Consider the following 21612-nt stretch of genomic DNA (forward strand, 5'->3'; position numbering starts at 1 on the left):
CCTACCCTGACCCAACCGTTTCATCTTTCAATGTTTTACTGCAGATTTTCAGCCGCACTGTCCAGTTGAAACCTTTCTCGCCAGATTCAGAAGCTCAAACGGTAATGGCGTGTGCCTTTTTCAGTTACTGTTTGTGTTTCATTGAAATTTGCATAACGAAATAATGAAATGTGACGCATTTGTGATTTTCTATGTTAACAGTCGCCTCTTCTAAGCTTGTGTATTAATGTGTGTTTGTGTTTGCTTCCTTGTGACCTGTGTGTTCTCTCTGTGTATGCGTATGTGCATGTTTGGCGTGCAGCTACAGTCCTCTGGGGGACAGCACTAACCTCCACCCTAGCAGAGCTGGCCCTGAGAGAGGGAGATACTGTCACGCTGCTAGGTGTACAGTAGATACTTTGAGTGGATCTGTGTCCCATGTATCTAAATGACACTTCAACCGTGTGTTTCAAGTGAGGGCAGGTGTACTGTAGATAACGTCCTGAGTGACTGTGTGTTTCAGGTGAATGGCAGACGAGGTCCGGCTCCTGTTGCCTTCCTAGAGGAAGTTCTTGTTCCAGACAGACATGTAAGCCCCGAAGGAACAGCTGATAGGCCACTGTGACTGCCAATCAGAGAGAGGACAAGATGATAGGCCACTGTGACTGCCAATCAGAGAGAGGACAAGATGATGAGCCACTGTGACTGCCAATCAGAGAGAGGACAAGATGATGAGCCACTGTGACTGCCAATCAGAGAGAGGACAAGATGATGAGCCACTGTGACTGCCAATCAGAGAGAGGACAAGATGATGAGCCACTGTGACTGCCAATCAAATGATGCTTCCCTACAGAGAGATTATAGTGGCCAACATTAATGACGTCATCAAACACTGCCTGCCCGTGACAAAAACATTCATAAGTGCTCACAGCCTAAAGTCATTTGAAATGGAAAGCTACACTAAAGCACTAGCTGAAATGTGGGTGTGTTTGTGTGTATGGCCCAGTTTGACATTGTGCTTCTATAAACAGATGCTTTTAACCTACATCCTGCTCATTGAGATCGTGTCAAATCACCTCGGTGCTTCAAAATCCCCCACTTTTCTGTGTCTAATCTCTCGTGGACAGACGCACTTAGCATAACTGGTATCCTAGCGTCTGTCAGCAGACCGTGGGATGCGACGACTAACGAGGAACTTAGTTTCCGGTGAACAGATTTTTCGTCACTGATTATTTTGGACAAATCACGATTTCGCATCTTTCCATTTTCAGAAGAGGAGGGGACATTTGGAACATGGACTTGCCTGTAAATTGCAACTGGAGAGGAGCCGGCCTGCGTCCCCTCCACGTTCTAGTATTTTTTTCTAACACATCTGTCCCCAGAACTTAATCAACCATCTGACACAATTACGCAATATTTTAGTTTTGGGTTTCTGAGATTATTCTGTATGTGACAAGTGTCAAAAACAAAGGTGGGCCTGATTGATGTGACAACCTGTCTGTCTGACAACCTGTCTAACAATCCGTCTGAAAGCCTCGAACATGGCGGTGATATCAAGTGGTAATGTTTTACGTTATGATAAAGCAAAGTCATTTTCACAAGGCCATTTTACTTGATCTTTAGGTATTGAGCCAAATATGGGGGAAAAGCTTCATTCCAAAGACTTTGATATTTCTGTTCCTCGTTACGTTTACAGAAAATGTTTTTGATCAAAATCAAATCATGAAGTAAATTGTCTGAGATGTCCTTCTACTGTAGAATCGATTCAATCTATGAAATCATGTCATTCAGATGGATAGAAGTTCATGACTGATATATTTTGTAGAGATTATTAAATAACCTGAGGTATGCAAATGCAGAGTACTTTATGTGTGACTTTCATCTCCTCGTTCTCTGTCTACAGGTCTAACTGACGTTAACTTTTACATTCTGACCTGATTCTCTAAAGGCATCTCAAATGAAATGGAGAAAATACACACATTCTGTGTTACACATGATTACTGCATACCTGTCTTTAACTGATTATGGTTGGGGAAATGGCCATGCTGCCACAAATATATTTTTATATCATTCTGTCTTAGATGTAATTTGATTTCCTAATGATTCCTTAGGCTGTATAAAGAGAATAAATGTTTATAGGACACATCACATATAATGGTATGTATTGTGTTTCGAGGATTACACACTCATATGCAACCTTGATTTTACCACTAGGTGGCAGTCATCGCAACGCTGACAGCCTGTTACTCTCAATAGACAAATACATCCCACTGGGCACAGACGTCAATTCAACGTCTATTCCACATTGGTTTAATGTAATTTCATTGACATTTACGTGGGAACAACGTTGACTCAAACAGTGTATGCCCAGTGGGATACTACACTTCCTAGAAATTCTGTACATTATATTTGTCCTTGCTTTTGACAGGTTTATTGTGATAGATGCCATTGAGATGCATGGGATGCAGATCATTGTGTTTGGACTCAAAACCCCTACTGTGTGGTGTGTACAAACACCTACATGTAGATTTGTTTGGTAATACTCAAACACACACACACACACACACACACACACAGAGGGATAGAAGCATTGGAGGCAAAAGTGGCTTAATAATCACCTGCTGTGGTCTGCTGCTGTGTAAAACCCCTCGGCTCAGCAGAAAGAAAGTGTGTGTGTGTGTTAGACAGAGAGTTTGTGTGTGTATGCGTGTGTGTATGGGGAAGATATGGAGAGGGGCTCAATCGTGCCTAAACAGAGAAGAGATAAGAACACGTGTACCCTCATCCTCGCACACTCACACACATACACATGCACGAAGAGTCGGATACCACATAGAAAAGAGAAAAACCTTGGTGAATGTGGTCATGGTGTTGGTCATACTAAGGAGTCCTACGAGGTCCTGCTGCACCAGTACTAGCAGGCCTTAAAAGGGCAAGCCGCAGTTGCTAACATAGATTTTTGGACTTATGAATTAATGATATATATACCCATTGATTCTAGAAGAATATAATTTATAAATGCCTCATGAGCTTAGTTCAAGACCAGTGCAGCTGTCTGTGGAGCTGCCACTCCACTGCTGCAGCCCATCGAGAGACCCACAGTCCACGGAGACACTTTTCAGAAACACATTGCTTGGACAGGAAGTTGACTCTGTGAACTGGTGCAGTTAGACAGACAATAAACAGACAGACAATAATCAGACAGACAAACAGAAAATATGGACATATTATATAGACAGAGAATTTATAGTGCATTCGGAAAGTATTCAGACCCCTTAACTTTTTCCACATTTTGTTACGTTACAGCCATATTCTAAAAAAAATGTTTTTTTTCCCCCTCATCAATCTACACACAATACCCCATAATGACAAAGAAAAAACTGTTTAGAAATGTTTGCTAATTTATTAAATAAAATAACCGGAAATATTACATTCACATAAGTATTCAGACCCTTTCCTCAGTACTTTGTTGAATCACCTTTGGCAGTGATTACAGCCTCGAGTCTTCTTGGGTATGATGCTACAAGCTTGGCACACCTGTATTTGTGAAGTTTCTCCCATTCTTCTCTGCAGATCCTCTCAAGCTCTGTCAGGTTGGATGGGGAGCGCCGCTGCACAGCTAAATTCAGGTCTCTCCAGGGATATTCGATCGGATTCAAGTCCGGGTTCTGGCTGGGTCACTCCAGGACTTTCAGACACTTGTCCCGAAGGCACTCCTGCGTTGTCTTGGCTGTGTTCTTAGGGCCGTTGTCCTGTTGGAAGGTGAAACTTTGCCCCAGTCTGAGGTCCTGAGTGCTCTGGAGCAGAATTTCATCACAAATCTCTCTGTACTTAGCTCCATTTATCTTTCCCTCGATCCAGACTACTCTCCCAGTCCTTGCCGCTGAAAAACATCACCACAGCACGATGCTGCCACCACCATGCTTCACTGTAGGGATGGTGCCAGTTTTCCTCCAGACGTGATGCTTGGCATTCAGGCCAAGGAGTTCAATCTTGGTTTCATCAGACCAGATAATCTTGTTTCTCATGGTCTACATCCTTTAGTTGCCTTTTTGCAAACTCCAAGTGGGCTGTCATGTGCTTCCGTGGCTTCCGTCTGGCCACTCTACCATAAAGGCCTGATTGGTGGATTGCTGCAGAGATGGTTGTCCTTCCGGAAGGTTCTCCCATCTCCACAGAGGAACTCAGGAGCTCTATCAGAGTGACCATCAGCTTCTTGGTCACCTCCCTGACCAAGGCCCTTATCCCACGATTCCTCAGTTTGGCCTGGTGGCCAGCTTTACGAAGAGTCTAGGTGGTTCTAAACTTCTTGCATTTAAGAATGTTGGAGGCCACTGTGTTCTTGGGGACTTTCAAGGCAGCAGCCATTTTTTGGTACCCTTCCCCAAATCTGTGCCTCGACCCAATCCTGTCTCGGAGCTCTACGGACAATTCCTCCGACCTCGTGGCTTGGTTTTTGCTCTGACATGCACTGTCAACTGTGGGACCTTATATAGACAGGTGTGTGCCTTTCCAAAAAGAAATGTCTCAAGGATGATCAATTTCAAGTCTCATAGCAAAGGGAATACTTATGTAAATAAGATATTTCAGTTTTTTATTTTAATAAATTAGCAAAAATGTCTGAACCTGTTTTCACTTTGTCATTATGGGGTATTGTGAGCAGATTGATGGACTTAAATTTTTTTTTAATCCATTTTAGAACAAGGCTTTAACATAACAAAATGTGGAAAAAGGAAAGGGGTCTGAATGCAATCCACATACAGTATGTTCTGTATACAATGGGTACTGAAGCTAAAAACTACAGACTACACTATAAACACTGTAAGCTACATTGTAACTATACATGTAGAGATAAATTAATAAAACACATTTAAAATTAACACTTTAACAGGATGATGTGCCGTGGGGGAAATATGCGGTATATGTGGGAGGCAGTGCGAAGAGCAATGTGCAGATGAAGTGCAGGATGCATAGTCCATGGCTGAATAGTGCAAAGTCTATGATTGGGAATATCATCGTGGAACAGGTGGCTGGTTGGTAAGGGCCACGGCGTGGGGGGAAAAAGCTGTTCAGGTGGCGGGAGGTTTTGGTCGTGATTGGCCTGAACTGTTCCCCTGAGGGCGTGAAAGGGATAGGCGATGATCTTTCCTGCACGCTTCCAGCTCAGCGTTCAACACCATAGCGCCCACGAAGCTCATCACTAAGCTAAGGACTCTGGGACTAAACACCTCCCTCTGCAACTGGATCCTGGACTTCCTGACGGGCTGCCCCCAGGTGGTAAGAGTAGGCAACACGTCTGCCATGCTGATCCTCAACACTGTGGCCCTCAAGGGTGTGTACTTAGTCCCCTTCTGTACTCCCTGTTCACCCATGACTGTGTGGCCAAAAAACGACTCTGAAACCATCATTAAGTTTGCTGACGACACCGGAGTGGTAGGCCTGATCACCGACAATGATGAGACGGCCTATAGGGAGGAGGTCAGAGAACTGGCAGTGTGGTGCCAGGACAACAACCTCTCCCTCATTGTGAGCAAGACAAAGGAGCTGATCGTGGACGACAGGAAAAGGCGGGCCGAACAGGCCCCCATTAACATCGACGGGGCTGTAGTGGAGCGGGTAGAGAGTTTCAAGTTCCTTGGTGTCCACATCACCAATGAACTATCATGGTCCAAACACACCAAGACAGTCGTGAAGAGGGCACGACAGACCCTTTTCCCCCTCAGGAGACTGAAAAGATTTGGCCAAATGTCCCCAGTTCCTCAAGAAGTTCTACAGCTGCACCATCGAGAGCATCCTGACCGGTTGCATCCCCGCCTGGTCTGGCAACTGCTCGGCATCTGACCGTAAGGCGCTACAGAGGGTAGTGTGTACGACCCAGTACGTCACTGGTGCCAAGCTTCCTGCAATCCAGGACCTATATAATAGGCGGTGCTAGAGGAAAGCCCATAAACTTGTCAGAGACTCCAGTCACCCTAGTCATATACTGTTTTCTCTGCTACCGCACAGCAAGCGGTACCGGAGCGCCAAGTCTAGGACCAAAAGGCTCCTTAACAGCTTCTACCTCCAAGCCATAAGACTGCTGAACAATTAATCAAATGGCCACCGGACTATTTACATTGACCCCCCCCCCCCCCCCCCCCCTCCATTTGTTTTGTACACTACTGCTACTGGCTGTTTATTATCTATGCATAGTCACTTCACCCCTACCTACATGTACAAATTACCTCAACTAACCTGTACCCCAGCACACTGACTCGGTACTGGTACCCCCTGTATATAGCCTCGTTATTTTATTGTGTTACTTTTATTTTTTACTTTAGTTTATTTGGTAAATATTTTCTTCTTGAACTGCACTGTTGGTTAAGGGCTTGTAAGTAAGCATTCACGGTAAGGTCTACACTTGTTGTATTTGGCACATGTGACAAATAGTTTGATTTTATTTGCCCTCGAGTCGTGCATGACTTTAATGAAGGGCAGGTTACAGCTGATGATCCTCTCAGCAGACCGGACAATCCATTGCAGTTTGCCCTTAGACCATGCAGACGCATTCCCGAACTAGACAGTGATCGAGGAGGCGAGGATGGACTTGATGATGGCCGGGTAGAACCGGATCAGTATCCGTCTGTGAGAGTCTGAATTTCTTCAGCTGGCGCAACAAGTACATCTGCTGTTGGGCCTTCTTCGTGACTGCTATTATGTTGTCCTCCAACTTGGGAGATGATGGTCCCCAGGAATTTGAATGACTGTCGTTCTTACAGCTGAGCCATTGATTTCAAGGGGAAGAGGTGGTGAGGGATGCTTCCTGAAGTCAGCTCCAGGTTATTGTGACTGCGCCAGGCCACCATCCGGTCAACCTCTCTCCGGTACATGGACTCATCACCGTTGGAGATGAGGCTGACCAAGGTGATGTCATCAGCAAATCATTTCAAATTCCTTATATTAAGCAAACCAGACGGCACAATTGAATGACATTTTTATTTACAGATAGCCGAGGGCACACTCCAACACATCATTTACAAGTGAAGCATCTCTGTTTAGTGAGTCCACCAGATCAGAGCATCTCTAGATGACCAAGGATGTTCTCTTGAAAAGTGTGAATTGGACCATTTTCCTGTCCTGCTAAGTATTAAAATGTAACGAGTACTTTTGGGTGTCAGGGAAAATGTATGTAGTAAAAAGTACATTATATAGTAATGTACAGATACCCCAAAAAACTACTTAAGTAGTACTTTAAAGTATTTTTACTTAAGTACTTTACTGTTTGACAGATACATTGTTGGAGGTGCAGTTATTGGTGTAGAGTTAGTAGAGGACGGGGGAGAGTACGCAACCCTGCGGCGCTCCTGTGCTGAAAGACAAAGAGTCAGAGAGGTGTTTCCCACTGTTCACGTGTCGTGTCCTGTTGGTCAGGAAGTCGGTGATCCACAGACAGATGGAGTCAGATACAGTGGGGAGAACAAGTATTTGATACACTGCCAATTTTGCAGGTTTTCCTACTTACAAAACATGTAGAGGTCTGTAATTTTTATCATAGGTACACTTCAACTGTGAGAGACGGAATCTAAAACAAAAATCCAGAAAATCACATTGTATGATTTTTAAGTAATTAATTTGCATTTTATTGCATGACATAAGTATTTGATCACCTACCAACCAGTAAGAATTCCGGCTCTCACAGACCTGTTAGTTTTTCTTTAAGAAGCCCTCCTGTTCTCCACTCATTACCTGTATTAACTGCACCTGTTTGAACTCGTTACCTGTAAAAAAGACACCTGTCCACACACTCAATCAAACAGACTCCAACCTCTCCACAATGGCCAAGACCAGAGAGCTGTGTAAGGACATCAGGGATAAAATTGTAGACCTGCACAAGGCTGGGATGGGCTACAGGACAATAGGCAAGCAGCTTGGTGAGAAGGCAACAACTGTTGGCGCAATTATTAGAAAATGGAAGAAGTTCAAGATGACGGTCAATCACCCTCGGTCTGGGGCTCCATGCAAGATCTCACCTCGTGGGGCATCAATGATCATGAGGAAGGTGAGGGATTAGCCCAGAACTACACGGCAGGACCTGGTCAATGACCTGAAGAGAGCTGGGACCACAGTCTCAAAGTAAACCATTAGTAACACACTACGCCGTCATGGATTAAAATCCTGCAGTGCACGCAAGGTCCCCCTGCTCAAGCCAGCGCATGTCCAGGCCCGTCTGAAAATTGCCAATGACCATCTGGATGATCCAGAGGAGGAATGGGAGAAGGTCATGTGGTCTGATGAGACAAAAATAGAGCTTTTTGGTCTAAACTCCACTCGCCGTGTTTGGAGGAAGAAGAAGGATGAGTACAACCCCAAGAACACCATCCCAACGTGGAAACATCATTCTTTGGGGATGCTTTTCTGCAAAGGGGACAGGACGACTGCACCGTATTGAGGGGAGGATGGATGGGGCCATGTATCGCGAGATCTTTGCCAACAACCTCCTTCCCTCAGTAAAAGCATTGAAGATGGGTCGTGGCTGGGTCTTCCAGCATGACAACAACCCGAAACACACAGCCAGGGCAACTAAGGAGTGGCTCCGTAAGAAGCATCTCAAGGTCCTGGAGTGGCCTATCCAGTCTCCAGACCTGAACCCAATAGAAAATCTTTGGAGGGAGCTGAAAGTCCGTATTGCCCAGCGACAGCCCCGAAACCTGAAGGATCTGGAGAAGATCTGTATGGAGGAGTGGGCCAAAATCCCTGCTGCAGTGTGTGCAAACCTGGTCAAGAACTACAGGAAACGTATGATCTCTGTAATTGCAAACAAAGGCTTCTGTACCAAATATTAAGTTCTGCTTTTCGGATGTATCAAATACTTATGTCATGCAATAAAATGCAAATTAATTACTTAAAAATCATACAATGTGATTTTCTGGATTTTTGTTTAAGATTCCGCCTCTCACAGTTGAAGTGTACCTATGATAAAAATTACAGACCTCTACATGCTTTGTAAGTAGGAAAACCTGCAAAATCGGCAGTGTATCAAATACTTGTTCTCCCCACTATGTTCAGCTGGGTACATTTGTCTTGCAGGAGCTCTGGGATGAGGGTATCCACAAACAGTATCCTTACGTATGTTCTTGGGTTGTCGGTGCGAAAGGATGTTAGTGGAGGCTGCTGAAGGCTGCTGAAGGGAGGATGGCTCATAATGATGGCTGGAAAGATAAACGGAATAGTATCAAACACGTGGTTTCCATGTGATTGATATCATTCCATTGACTCCATTCCAGCCATTATTATGAGCCGTCCTCCCCTCAGCAGCCTCTACTGTTGGAGACTCATTTTGATAGCGTCGTCCACAGACCTGTTGCCGCTGTAGGTGAGGTGAACTGCATGGGGTCAAGGAGGAGCTTGAAGGTCTTCATAATGTCTTATGTGAGTGCAAGAGGTCTGTAGTGATTCAGGCAGGACATTTTCTTTGGAACGGGAATGATGATGGATGGTTTAAAACTGTCAGGAACAGTGTTCAAGTGACTGATTGAGGAGAGCTCACACACACATACACACACAACTGACCTGACATCCCACACTCCTAGCCCTCAACCTGGTCTCAGAGCATTTTGTATTATTCTGTACGTAAATCCAAGACACTCCATTGAATATGATATGTTACGTTTTGTATGGTTAGATAAGACAGATGGTTACTTAACGCAAAAACAAATGTAGGATGGTTGGATGGTGGGGCGTATACCGCGAATGTCTAGCAACCCAAAGGTTGCGAGTTCGAGTCTCATCAGGGACAACTTTCACATTTGAGCTACTTAGCTACTTTGCAACTACTTAGCCTGTTGGCTAACCCTAACCCAGTGGTTTCCAAACTAGGTGTTGCGACCCCATGTGCCTGATATGAAAATGGGGTCGCGGTAGAATTTCCCATATCCTGAAGAAAAAAAATATACAAAAAATAGATATATAAAATGTACGCTTTGTATGATAAACCGAGAGCAAGTAACGTCAAAAGAGCTGAGCACAGAACTACATTAAACCACATCAAAGAACTTTGAAAGTTTCTTCAAGTGCAGTCGCAAAAACCATCAAGCGCTATGAAACTGGCTCCCATGAGGACCGCGACAGGATAGGAAGACCCAGAGTTACCTCTGCTGCAGAGGATAAATTCATTAGAATAACTGCACCTCAGATTGCAGCCCAAATAAATGCTTCACAAAGTTCAAGTAACAGACACATCTCAACATCCTGTTCAGAGGAAACTTTGTGAATCAGGCCTTCATGGCCAAATTGCTGCAAAGAAACCACTACTGATGGACACCAATAAGAAGAGACTTGCTTGGGCCAGGAAACATGAGCAATGGACATTAAGACCAGTGAAAATCTGTCCTTTGGTCTGATGAGTTCAAATTTGAGATGTCTGGCTCCAACCGCCGTCTTCGTGAGACAAAGAGTAGGTGAACGGATGATCTCCGCATGTGTGGTTCCCACCGTGAAACATGGAGGAGGAGGTGTGATGGTGTGGAAGTGCTTTGCTGGTGACACTCATTTATTTAGAATTCTTAACCAGCTTGGCTACCACAGCATTCTGCAGCGATACGCCATCCCATCTGGTTTGCGCTTAGTGGGACTATCATTTGTTTTTCAACAGGACAATGACCCATAACACACCTCCAGGCTGTGTAAGGGCAAATGGTTTGGGATGAGTTGGACTCTAGAGTGAAGGAAAAGCAGCCAACAAGTGCTCAGCATATGTGGGAACTCCTTCAAGACTGTAGGAAAAGCATTCCAGGTGAAGCTGGTTGAGAGAATGCCATGAGTGTGCAAAGCTGTCATCAAGGCAAAGGGTGGCTATTTTGAAGAATCTCAAATATAAAATATATTTTGATTTGTTTAACACTTTTTTGTTTACTACATGTTTCCATATATGTTATTTCATGATTTTGACGTCTTCACTATTATTCTACAATGTATAAAATAGTACAAATAAAGAAAAACCCTTGGATGAGTAGGTGTGTCCAAACTTTTGACTGGTACTGTGTATATATATTTGATGGGATGTGTAGACATTATGGACAGTATGTGGATAGAATATGTACAGTTGAAGTCGGAAGTTTACATACATCTTAGCCAAATACATTTACTCAGTTTTTCACAATTTAATCCTAGTAAAAATTCCCTGTCTTAGGTCAGTTAGGATCACCACTTTATTTTAAGAATGTGAAATGTCAAAATAATAGTAGAGAATGATTTATTAGCTAACAATAACCCTATCATTAACCCTTTACCCTAACTCCTAAACGCAACCCTAACCTTAAGCCCTAACGCTAACCCCTAGCCTAGTTAACGTTAGCGAGCTAGCTAATGTTAGCCACCTAGCTAGAATTTGTAACATATCATATATTTTGCAAATACGGAACAAATTGTACGTTCGCAAATTCGTAACATATTGCACATTTTGAAAATTTGCAACATATCATTGGAATTGGAATTCATAACATATCATACTAAATTGGGTGAATTGGATTTACATACAGAATAATACAAAATGCTCTGAGACCAGGTTGTAGCACAGCATGTGTTGTCTGTTTGAAGGGTGTTTCTTCTCTGTATGTAGAGCTGGTGAAGACTTGTGGGTTGTAACGTTATCTTTATTAAACACACCAGGCACCATAGTGCAGTGTAGAACTCTCCTCTACAGGAGTTAATTACCTCCATATTACTGTAATTAAGATTAGGCTGATTAATGAAGCTATTCTTGTTATTCAGTCTTTATGTAGTTCAGTTGATCTTGACTGTTCTAGAGATAAAGTTACAGGAAGGTAGAGACAGATATGAGATTGCTATGGAAAAATTGGTGGTGATATGAATGAATAGATTTCTGTATGCTTCCCTACTCTTGCAAAACGTTGTGTGTTTGTGTGTCTGTGTTTCTGCTTGTCAGTGACGGCAACATATGGGCCCCGGCCCCACTACGGATTCTGGGACACTGTATGACGCAGACAGACACCTCTGGAACCTTCTTCACAGCGTGTGTGTTTGTGTGTGTGTGTTTATCTGCACATGTGTGATTGTATGAGAGAGAGCATATCTTTGTCAATTACAGTGTGTGTGTGTGTAGCAGTGCAGACAGACAGCTGTCAGTAGGGTGCCCTTGGGAGGGTAGGAGAAGGAAGAAGTAGGAGATGAGGAGGAGGGGAGGTATAGGAGAAGAGTAGATACAGTTGAAGTCGGAAGTTTACATACACCTTAGCCAAATGCATTTAAACTCAGTTTTTCACAATTCCTGACATTTAATCCGAGTAAAAATTCCCTGTCTTAGGTCAGTTAGGATCACCACTTTATTTTAAGAATGTGAAATGTCAGAATAACAGTAGAGAATGATTTATTTCAGCTTTTATTTCTTTCATCACATTCCCAGTGGGTCAGAAGTTTACATACACTCAATTAGTATTTGCTAGCATTGCCTTTAAATTGTTTAACTGAGTCAAATGTTTCGAGTAGCCTTCCACAAGCTTCCCACAATAAGTTGGGTGAATTTTGGCCCATTCCTCCTGACAGAGCTTGTGTAACTGAGTCAGGTTTGTAGTTCTCCTTGCACACACACACTTTTTCAGTTCTGCCCACAAATTGTCTATAGGTTTGAGGTCAGGGCTTTGTGATGGCCACTCCAAAATCTTGACTTTGTTGTCCTTAAGCCATTTTGCCACAACTTTGGAAGTATGCTTGGGGTCATTGTCCATTTGGAAGACCCATTCGTCTTGCATCACCTTTTTCCTCCAAACATAACGATGGTCATTATGGGCAAACAGTTCTATTTTTGTTTCATCAGACCAGAGGAAATTTCTCCAAAAAGTACAATCTTTGTCCCCATGCGCAGTTGTAAACCGTAGTTTGTCTTTTTTATGGCGGTTTTGGAGCAGTGGCTTCTTCCTTGCTGAGCGGCCTTTCAGGTTATGTCGATATAGGACTCTTTTTACTGTGGATATAGATACTTGTGTACCTGTTTCCTCCAGCATCTTCACAAGGTCCTTTGCTGTTGTTCTGGGATTGATTTGCACTTTTCGCACCAAAGTACGTTCGTCTCTAGGAGACAGAACGCGTCTCCTTCCTGAGCGGTATGACGGCTGCGTCATCCCATGGTGTTTATGCTTGAGTACTATTGTTTGTACAGATGAACGTGGTACCTTCAGGCGTTTGGAAATTGTTCCCAAGGATGAACCAGACTTGTGGAGGTCTACAATTTTCTTTCTGAGGTCTTGGCTGATTTCTTTTGATTTTCCCATGATGTCAAGCAAAGAGGCACTGAGTTTGAAGGTAGACCTTGAAATACATCCACAGGTACACCTCCAATTGACTCAAATTATGTCAATTAGCCTATCAGTAGCTTGTAAAGCCATGACATCATTTTCTGGAATTTTCTAAGCTGTTTAAAGGCACAGTCAACTTAGTGTATGTAGACTTCTGACCCACTGGAATTGTGATAAGTGAAATAATCTGTCTGTAAACAATTGTTGGAAAAATTACTTGTGTCGTGCACAAAGTAGATGTCCTAACCGATTTGCCAAAACTATAGTTTGTTAACAAGAAATTTGAGGAGTGGTTGAAAAATAAGTTTTAATGACTCCAACCTAAGTGTATGTAATCTTCCGACTTCAACTGTACGTTTTTTAGGGGATAGATCAACTAGGAAATTAGAATAGAATTGGAGTTTATCAAATAACATTAGTTGCATAATTTCTAATCCCCTTTAAAAAAACGAAATATGTATTTATTTATTATTTTATTATGCCCCATGTATATAATAAATATATACATGGAGTGTACAACACATTGTGAACACTTTCCTAATATTGAGTTGCACCTCCTCAGAACAGCCTCAATTAGTCGGGGCATGGACTCTACAAGGTGTCTAAAGCGTTCCACAGGGATGCTGACCCATGTTGACTCCAATGCTTCCCACAGTTGTGTCAAGTTGGCTGGATGTCCTTTGGGTGGTGGACCATTCTTGATACACACAGGAAACTGTTGAGCGTGAAAAACCCAGCAGCGTTGCCATTCTTGACACACTCAAACCAGTGCGCCTGGCACGTACTACCATACCCCGTTCAAAGGCACTTCAATATTTTGTCTTGCACATTCACCCTCTGAATGGCATACATACACAATCCATGTATCAATTGTCTCAAGACTTAAAAATCCTTCTTAACCTGTCTCCTCCCCTTCATCCATACAGATTGAAGTGGATTTAGGTGACATCGACAAGGGATCACAACTTATACTATATGTAATTGACAAATACTGTATTTAAAGTTTATTTCCAAATCGCACTGGACTCCAAGTGTATTGGCCAATCAACCAATCATTCCTATCTTAATTCTAACCCTCAATGTCCACAGACTAACCTATTTCCTTTTGCAATACATCCTTCTATTTTTCTGTGATGTCTTAAGAGGGTCTTGAACCTCTTTATTTTTTACAATTTCTATTGAGATTGCCCTAAAAATAAATACGTTAAGTAAGAGTATAATTATATTTCCCATTGATTGACTGTGGTTTTTCAGTTCTCCTAACAGTGCTGTTTATAGGTCCATCTGAACACAGCCATTATGACTTAACAACCACTCCTGGACCTGACTCTAAATGTGAGCCACTGAAGGACAGTACCAAAAGTTTATAAACCCGATTCCATGGTATTGGGACATTAAAAAATCTGTTCCCAACTATCTTGAATTGTATGCTGCATAGTTGTCAAACCTCTCGACCTTAAGTGAAACTGATATATTTTACAATTTACTGTATACTAGTCATTTTAAGCCATGTACTGTATGTTTTGTTTATTGGAGGCAGACAAACCAAATAATTCCTTTCTCTTTTGAGTGATTGCCCCTTCCATTTTTGTGGCAGAGCTGTTAGCTATGGTGTTTTAATTGTGGAGGTCTCACAGGGATGCTGTCACTCCATCAAACCCACAGTTATGCGTCCCGAGGGGGATATGGAGACTGGGTGTCTGGAGTTGCAGTTCCAACCCTCCAGGCAGAGCTCGCTGCTCACACCCCACTGTCGAGCTCCAAAAATGGGCTTCCCCCTCCAGCATGTCTGGGCCACCCAGCTGGAGAGATGTTGGAGTCTTTTATGACAGAACCTGTTAATGAACATGATGTTTCATGTTACTGATGTATTGTGTTCCATGAAGGGGGTCAAAATCAAAGGCAAATGGGTTTTCTGATGTTGTTTTCGCTGAAGCAATCATTTGTTTTTGTGTGTGTGTGTGTGTACGCGCGTTCGTTCACGCTCGTGTGTGTGTGCGTGTACTTGTCAACGATGGCAACATCTGGGCCTCGGCCCCACTACGGATTCTGGAACACACTGTATAACGCAGACAGACACCTCTGGAACTTTCCTCACTATGTGTGTTTTTGTATGATAGAGAACATATCTTTGTCAGATACAGTATACTGTGTGTGTGTGTGTAGCAGTGCAGACAGACATCTGCCAGCAGGGTGCCCTAGGAGGGCAGGAGACGGAAGAGGAGGGGGAGGAGGGAGGGATATAATTGGAGTCTATCAAATAACATTAATTGCATCATTTCTAATACACTTTCTATACAGTATATACTGACGTCTGGCGTTTTCTGTAGTCTGGCGTTTTCTGTAATGACCTTAATGATCACTGTTTTATAGCCTGTGTTCGTAATGGCTGCTCAGTGAAACGACCTGTCCTGATTTGTTATAGACGCTTGCTAAAAAACCTTAATGAGCAAGCCTTCCTTCATGAACTGGCCTCTGTAAAATGGTATCGAATCAGCTTGATCCCCTCTGTCGAAGCTTGGACCTTCTTTTTTATATTTTCAGTGGTATTGTTAACAAACATGCCCCCATAAAGAAAATTAGAATTGGAAACAGGTTCAGCCCCTGGTTCGACCATGATCTTGCAGAGTTACTCCACCTCATGAATTGCATTTAGCGAAAGGCTCGGCACACGCATACTCAGGCTGACTGGTTCTCATTTAGGCAAATGAGAAAAAAGTTTACTCAGGCTATCCTGAAGGCCAAAGTTTGTTACTTTAAGGAACAGTTCTCTCTCTGTGGGTCTAACCCCAAGAAGTTCTGGAAAATGGTTAAAGACCTGGAGAATAAACCATCCTCCTCGCAGCTGCCCATGTCACTTAATGTTGATGATGGGGTTGTTACTGACAAGAAGCACATGGCTGAGCTCTTTAATCACCACATCATTAAGTCAGGATTCTTATTTGACACAGCCATGCCTCCTTGCCCGTCCAACATTTCCTCATCTCCCACCCTTTCTAATGCGACAATCCTTGATGCTCCTCCCTCTTTTTCCCCTGCCCCGCTATAAAGTTTCTCCCTGTAGGCAGTCACTGAGTCCGAGGTGCTGAAGGAGCTCCTGAAACTTGACCCCAAAAAATGTTCTGGGTCAGATGGTTTAGACCCTTTCTTCTTTAAGATTGCTGCCCCTATCATCGCTAGGCCTATCTCCGACCTTTTTAACCTGTCTCTCCTTTCTGGGGAGGTTCCCATTTCTTGGAAGGCAGCCACGGTTCGACTATTAGCAACTATCCCTGATCTTGTTATAGGCCTATTTCTATTTCGCCCTGTTAATCAAAAGTGTTGGAAAAACTTGTCAATAATCAGCTGACTGGCTTTCTTGATGTCTATAGTATTCTCTCCGGTATGCAATCTGGTTTCCGCTCAGGTTATGGATGTGTCACTGCAACCTTAAAGGTCCTCAATGATGTCACCATTGCGCTTGATTCTAAGCAATGTTATGCTACTATTTTTATTGACTTGGCCAAAGCTTTTGATACGGTAGACCATTCCATTCTTGTGGACCGGTCAAGGAGTATTGGTATCTCTGAGGGGTCTTTGGCCTGGTTTGCTAACTACCTCTATCAAAGAGTGCAGTATATAAAGTCAGAAAATGTGCTCTCAGCCACTGCCTGTCACCAAGGGAGTACCCCAAGTCTCAATCCTAGGCCCCACGCTCTTCTCAATTTACATCAACAACATAGCTCAGGCAGTAGGAAACCGGTAAACTGGTCCTATGGACAGATACTCCAATCTCTGCTGTGGAGCTTTGCAGCTCCTTCAGGGTTATCTTTGGTTTCTTTGTTGCCTCTCTGATTAATGCCCTCCTTGCCTGGTCCGTGAGTTTAGTGGGCGGTCGTCCCTTGGCAGGTTTGTTGTGGTGCCATATTCTTTCCATTTTTAATAATGGGTTTAATGGTGCTTCGTGGGATGTTCAAAGTTTCTAATATTTTTTTATAACCCAACCCTGATCTGTACTTCTCCACAACTTTGTCCCTGACCTGTTTGAAGAGGTCCTTGGTCTTTCATGGTGCCGCTTGCTTGGTGGTGCCCTTTGCTTAGTGGTGTTGCAGACAATAACTATGTCTACACTGTATTTCTGATCAATTTGATGTTATTTTAATGGACAGAAAATGTGATTTTCTTTCGTCAACAATGGCATTTCTAAGTGACCCCAAACTTTTGAACGGTAGTCTATACATACACACGTTTCTTCCTAATCGCACTGGACTCCAAGTGTATCGGCCAATCAACCAATGACTCCCTTCATAATTCCAACATTCAGATGTCCACAGGCGAACCCATCTTTCCCAGTACACTACCATTTTACGATTTCCATTTGCAATACATCCTTCTATTTTACTGTGATGTCTTATGAGGGTCTTGAACCTTTCTATGTGTACCATTTCTACTGAGACTTCCCTAAAATTAAATATTTACCTAAGAGTACAATCATATTTTTAAATGATTGATTGTGGTTTTTCAGTTCACCTAACAGTACTGTTTGTAGGTCTATCTGAACACTGACATTATGACTTAAACACTCCTGGACCTGATTCCAAAAGCAAGCCTCCGAAAGACAGTTAGATTATAAATATTATTATGCTTCCCCGTGGCTGCACAGGGCTGACTGTTCAATGCCCAATATATTGCACATTCTTTTTATGGTGAGAATTTTATATAATAGTTTAAATTGAAAAAAGGGGATTGATGTGTTGGTATATCAGTTCATAAAACCGATTCCATGGTATTGGCATGTGATGTCTAATATTAAAGAAGTCTCGAGGTATTGCTCGCCTGAGGTAGAGTACCTTATAATAAGCTGTAGACCACACTATCTACCAAGAGAGTTCTCATCTGTATTATTCGTAGCCGTCTATTTACCACCACAAAATGAAGCTGGCACTAAGACCGCTCTCAACCAACTCTATAAATAAGGCCATAAGCAAAGAAGAAAATGTTCACCCAGAAGCGGCGCTTCTAGTTGCCGGGGACTTTAATGCAGGCAAACTTAAATCAGTTTTACCACATTTTTACCAGCATGTCACATGTGCAACCAGGTGGAAAAATCCGAGACCACCTTTACTCCACACACAGAGAAGCATACAAAGCTCTCCCCCGTCCTCCATTTGGCAAATCTGACCATAATTCTATCCTCCTGATTCCTGCTTACAATCAAAAACTAAAGCAGGAAGTACCAGTGACTCACTCAATACGGAAGTGGTCAGATGACGCAGATGCTCATCTACAGGACTGTTTTGCTAGCACAGACTGGAATATGTTCCGGGATTCATCCAATGGCATTGAAGAATACACCACCTCATTCATCGGCTTCATCAATAAGTGCATCGATGACGTCGTCCCCACAGTGACTGTACGTACATATCCCAACCAGAAGCCATGGATTACAGGCAACATCCACATCGAGCTAAAGGCTAGACCTGCTGCTTTCAAGGAGCGGGAGACAAATACGGATGCTTATAAGAAATCCCGCTATGTCCTCAGACGAACCATCAAACAAGCAAAGCGTCAATACAGGATTAAGATTGAATCCTACTACAGCTCTGATGCCCGTCGGATGTGGCAGGGCTTGAAAACTGTTATGGACTACAAAGGGAAACCCAGACACGAGCTGCCCAGGGACGCGAGCCTACCAGACGAGCCAAATGCCTTTTATGCTCGTTTCGAGGCAAGCAACACTGAAGCAAGCACGAAAGCACCAGCTGTTCTGGATGACTGTATGATAACGCTCTCAGTAGCCAATGTGAACAAAACCTATAAACAGGTCAACATTCACAAAGCGCTGGGCCAAAAGGATTACCAGGACGTGTACTCAAAGCATGCGCGGACCAACTGTCAAGTGTCTTCACTGATATTTTCAACCTCTCCTTGACCGAGTCTGTAATACCTACATGTTTCAAGCAGACCCCCATAGTCCCTGTGCCCAAGGAAGTGAAGGTAACTTGCCTAAATGATTACTGCCCTGTGGCACTCACGTCGGTAGCCATGAGTGCCAGCTTCGAAAGGCTGGTCATGGCACACATCAACAGCATCCTGCTGGACACCCTAGACCCACTCCAATTCGCATACCGTCCCAACAGATCCACAGATGACGCAATCTCAATCGCACTCCACACTGCCCTTTCACGCCTGGACAAAAGGAACACCTATGTGAGAATGCTGTTCATTGACTACAGCTCATCGTTCAACACCATAGTGCCCACGAAGCTCATCACTAAGGTAAGGACTCTGGGACTAAACACCTCCCTCTGCAACTGGATCCTGGACTTCTGGGCCGCCCCCAGGTGGTAAGAGTAGGCAACAACACGTCCGCCAAGCTGATCCTTAACACTGGGGCCCTCGGGTGTGTACTTAGTCCCCTCCTGTATTCCTTGTTCACCCACGACTGCGTGGTCAAACAAGACTCCAACTCCATCCATTAAGTTTGCTGACGACACAACAGTGTTAGGCCTGATCAACGATGAGACGGCCTATAGGGAGGAGGTCAGAGAACTGGCAGTGTGGTGCCAGAACAACAACCTCTCCCTCAATGTGAGCAAGACAAAGGAGCTGATCGTGAACTACAGGAAAAGGTCAGCCGAACAGGCCCCCATTAACATCGACGGGGCTGTAGTGGAGCGGGTAGAGAGTTTCAAGTTCCTTGGTGTCCACATCACCAACGAACTATCATGGTCCAAACACACCAAGACAGTCGTGAAGAAGGCATGACAAAACGTTTTCCCCCTCAGGAGACTGAAAAGATTTGGCATGGGTCCCCAGATCCTCAAAAGGTTCTACAGCTGCACCATCGAGAGCATCCTGACCAGTTGCATCACCGCCTGGTATGGCAACTGCTCGGCATCTGACCGTAAGGCGCTACAGAGGGTAGTGCGAATGGCCCAGTACATCACTGGTGCCAAGCTTCCTGCCATCCAGGACCTGTATAATAGGCGGTGTCAGAGGAAAGCCCATAAACTTGTCAGAGACTCCAGTCACCCAAGTTATAGGACCAAAAGGCTCCTCAACAGTTTCTAGCCCCAAGCCATAAGACTGCTGAACAATTCATAAAATCGCCAACGGACAATTTTTGTACACTCTCACTGTTTGTTTGTTACCTATGCTTAGTCACTTTGCCCCCACCTACATGTACAGATTACCGCAACTAGCCTGTACCTCCGCACACTGACTCGGTACCGGTGCCCCCTGCATATAGCCTCGTTGTTGTTATTCTTATTGTCTTACTTTTATTCTTACTTTTTATTTTAGTCTACTTTGTAAATGTTTTCTTCTTCTTGAACTGCACTGTTGGTTAAGGGCTTGTAAGTAAGCATTTCACGGTAAAGTCTACACTTGTTGTATTCGGCGCATGTGACAAATAAAGTTTGATTTGATTTGGAACATCAAAAATCTGTTCCCAACTATCTTGAATTGTGTGCCGCATTGGTTGTCAACCCTCTCGAACTTAAGTGAAACTTACACATTTTACGATTTATACTAGTCATTTTAAGCCATGTACTGCATGGTTTTTCATTGGAGGCAGACAAACTAAATAATTCCTTTCTCTTTTGAGTGATTGCCTCTTCCATTTTTGTGGCAGAGCTGCGATGTTAGCTATGGTGTTTTAATTTTGGAGGTCCCACAGGGATGCTGTCACTCCATCGAACCCACAGTGATGCGTCCCGAGGGGGATATGGAGACTGGGTGTCTGGGTGGCAGGTTAGTGTTTTTCGCCATGAATGTTGTTCTGGAGGCAGCTCTGCAGAATGATCTGATTTTAAACCTTAACCACACTGCTAACCCTAATGCCTAACCCTAACCTTAAATTAAGACCGAAAAGCATATTTTTGTTTTCATAAAGGTTTACAATATAGTCATGTCTGGGACACCCTGCTGGATGGAAATTAGATTTTGAGTCTTTTTCTGACAGAAACTGTAAATGAACATGATGTTTCATGAAACTGACATTATTGTATGCAGGCGGTCAAAATCAAATGCTAATTGTTTTATAATGTTTTCGCTCAAGCAGTAATTTGTTTTAGTGTCAATATCTATGTGGGCAGTGTGTTTGTGTGTGCAACTTTTTTGTGTGTGTGCTTGTGTGTTATGTGTGTTCTGAGTATGTAAATAAGCTGTTCTGTGGTGATGGGCTTCTTTTGCATGTTTATGTGTTAGCATTAACTTTCTATTCTCTGTCACACCACCATCTCTCTCTGCCCCCCCCCCCCCCTGTTTTGTTCTGGTCTTATCTGTCCATCTTAGGGTGTGCTATATTTAGAGGGAGAACGCTATCTGAGTTTACAGCTGTGTGTGTAATGCTCTGACAGAT

The 21612-nt window shown here is 43.5% G+C and overlaps 1 pseudogene; it reads right to left on the bottom strand.

The window, feature by feature from the left end:
• Positions 1 to 3810: 3810 nt before the first annotated feature.
• LOC139572629 (uncharacterized) lies at positions 3811 to 9377 on the bottom strand (annotated as a pseudogene).
• Positions 9378 to 21612: the final 12235 nt, after the last annotated feature.

The sequence above is a fragment of the Salvelinus alpinus genome, chromosome 4 (genome assembly GCF_045679555.1).
Source record: "Salvelinus alpinus chromosome 4, SLU_Salpinus.1, whole genome shotgun sequence".
Taxonomy (NCBI): Eukaryota; Metazoa; Chordata; class Actinopteri; order Salmoniformes; family Salmonidae; genus Salvelinus; species Salvelinus alpinus.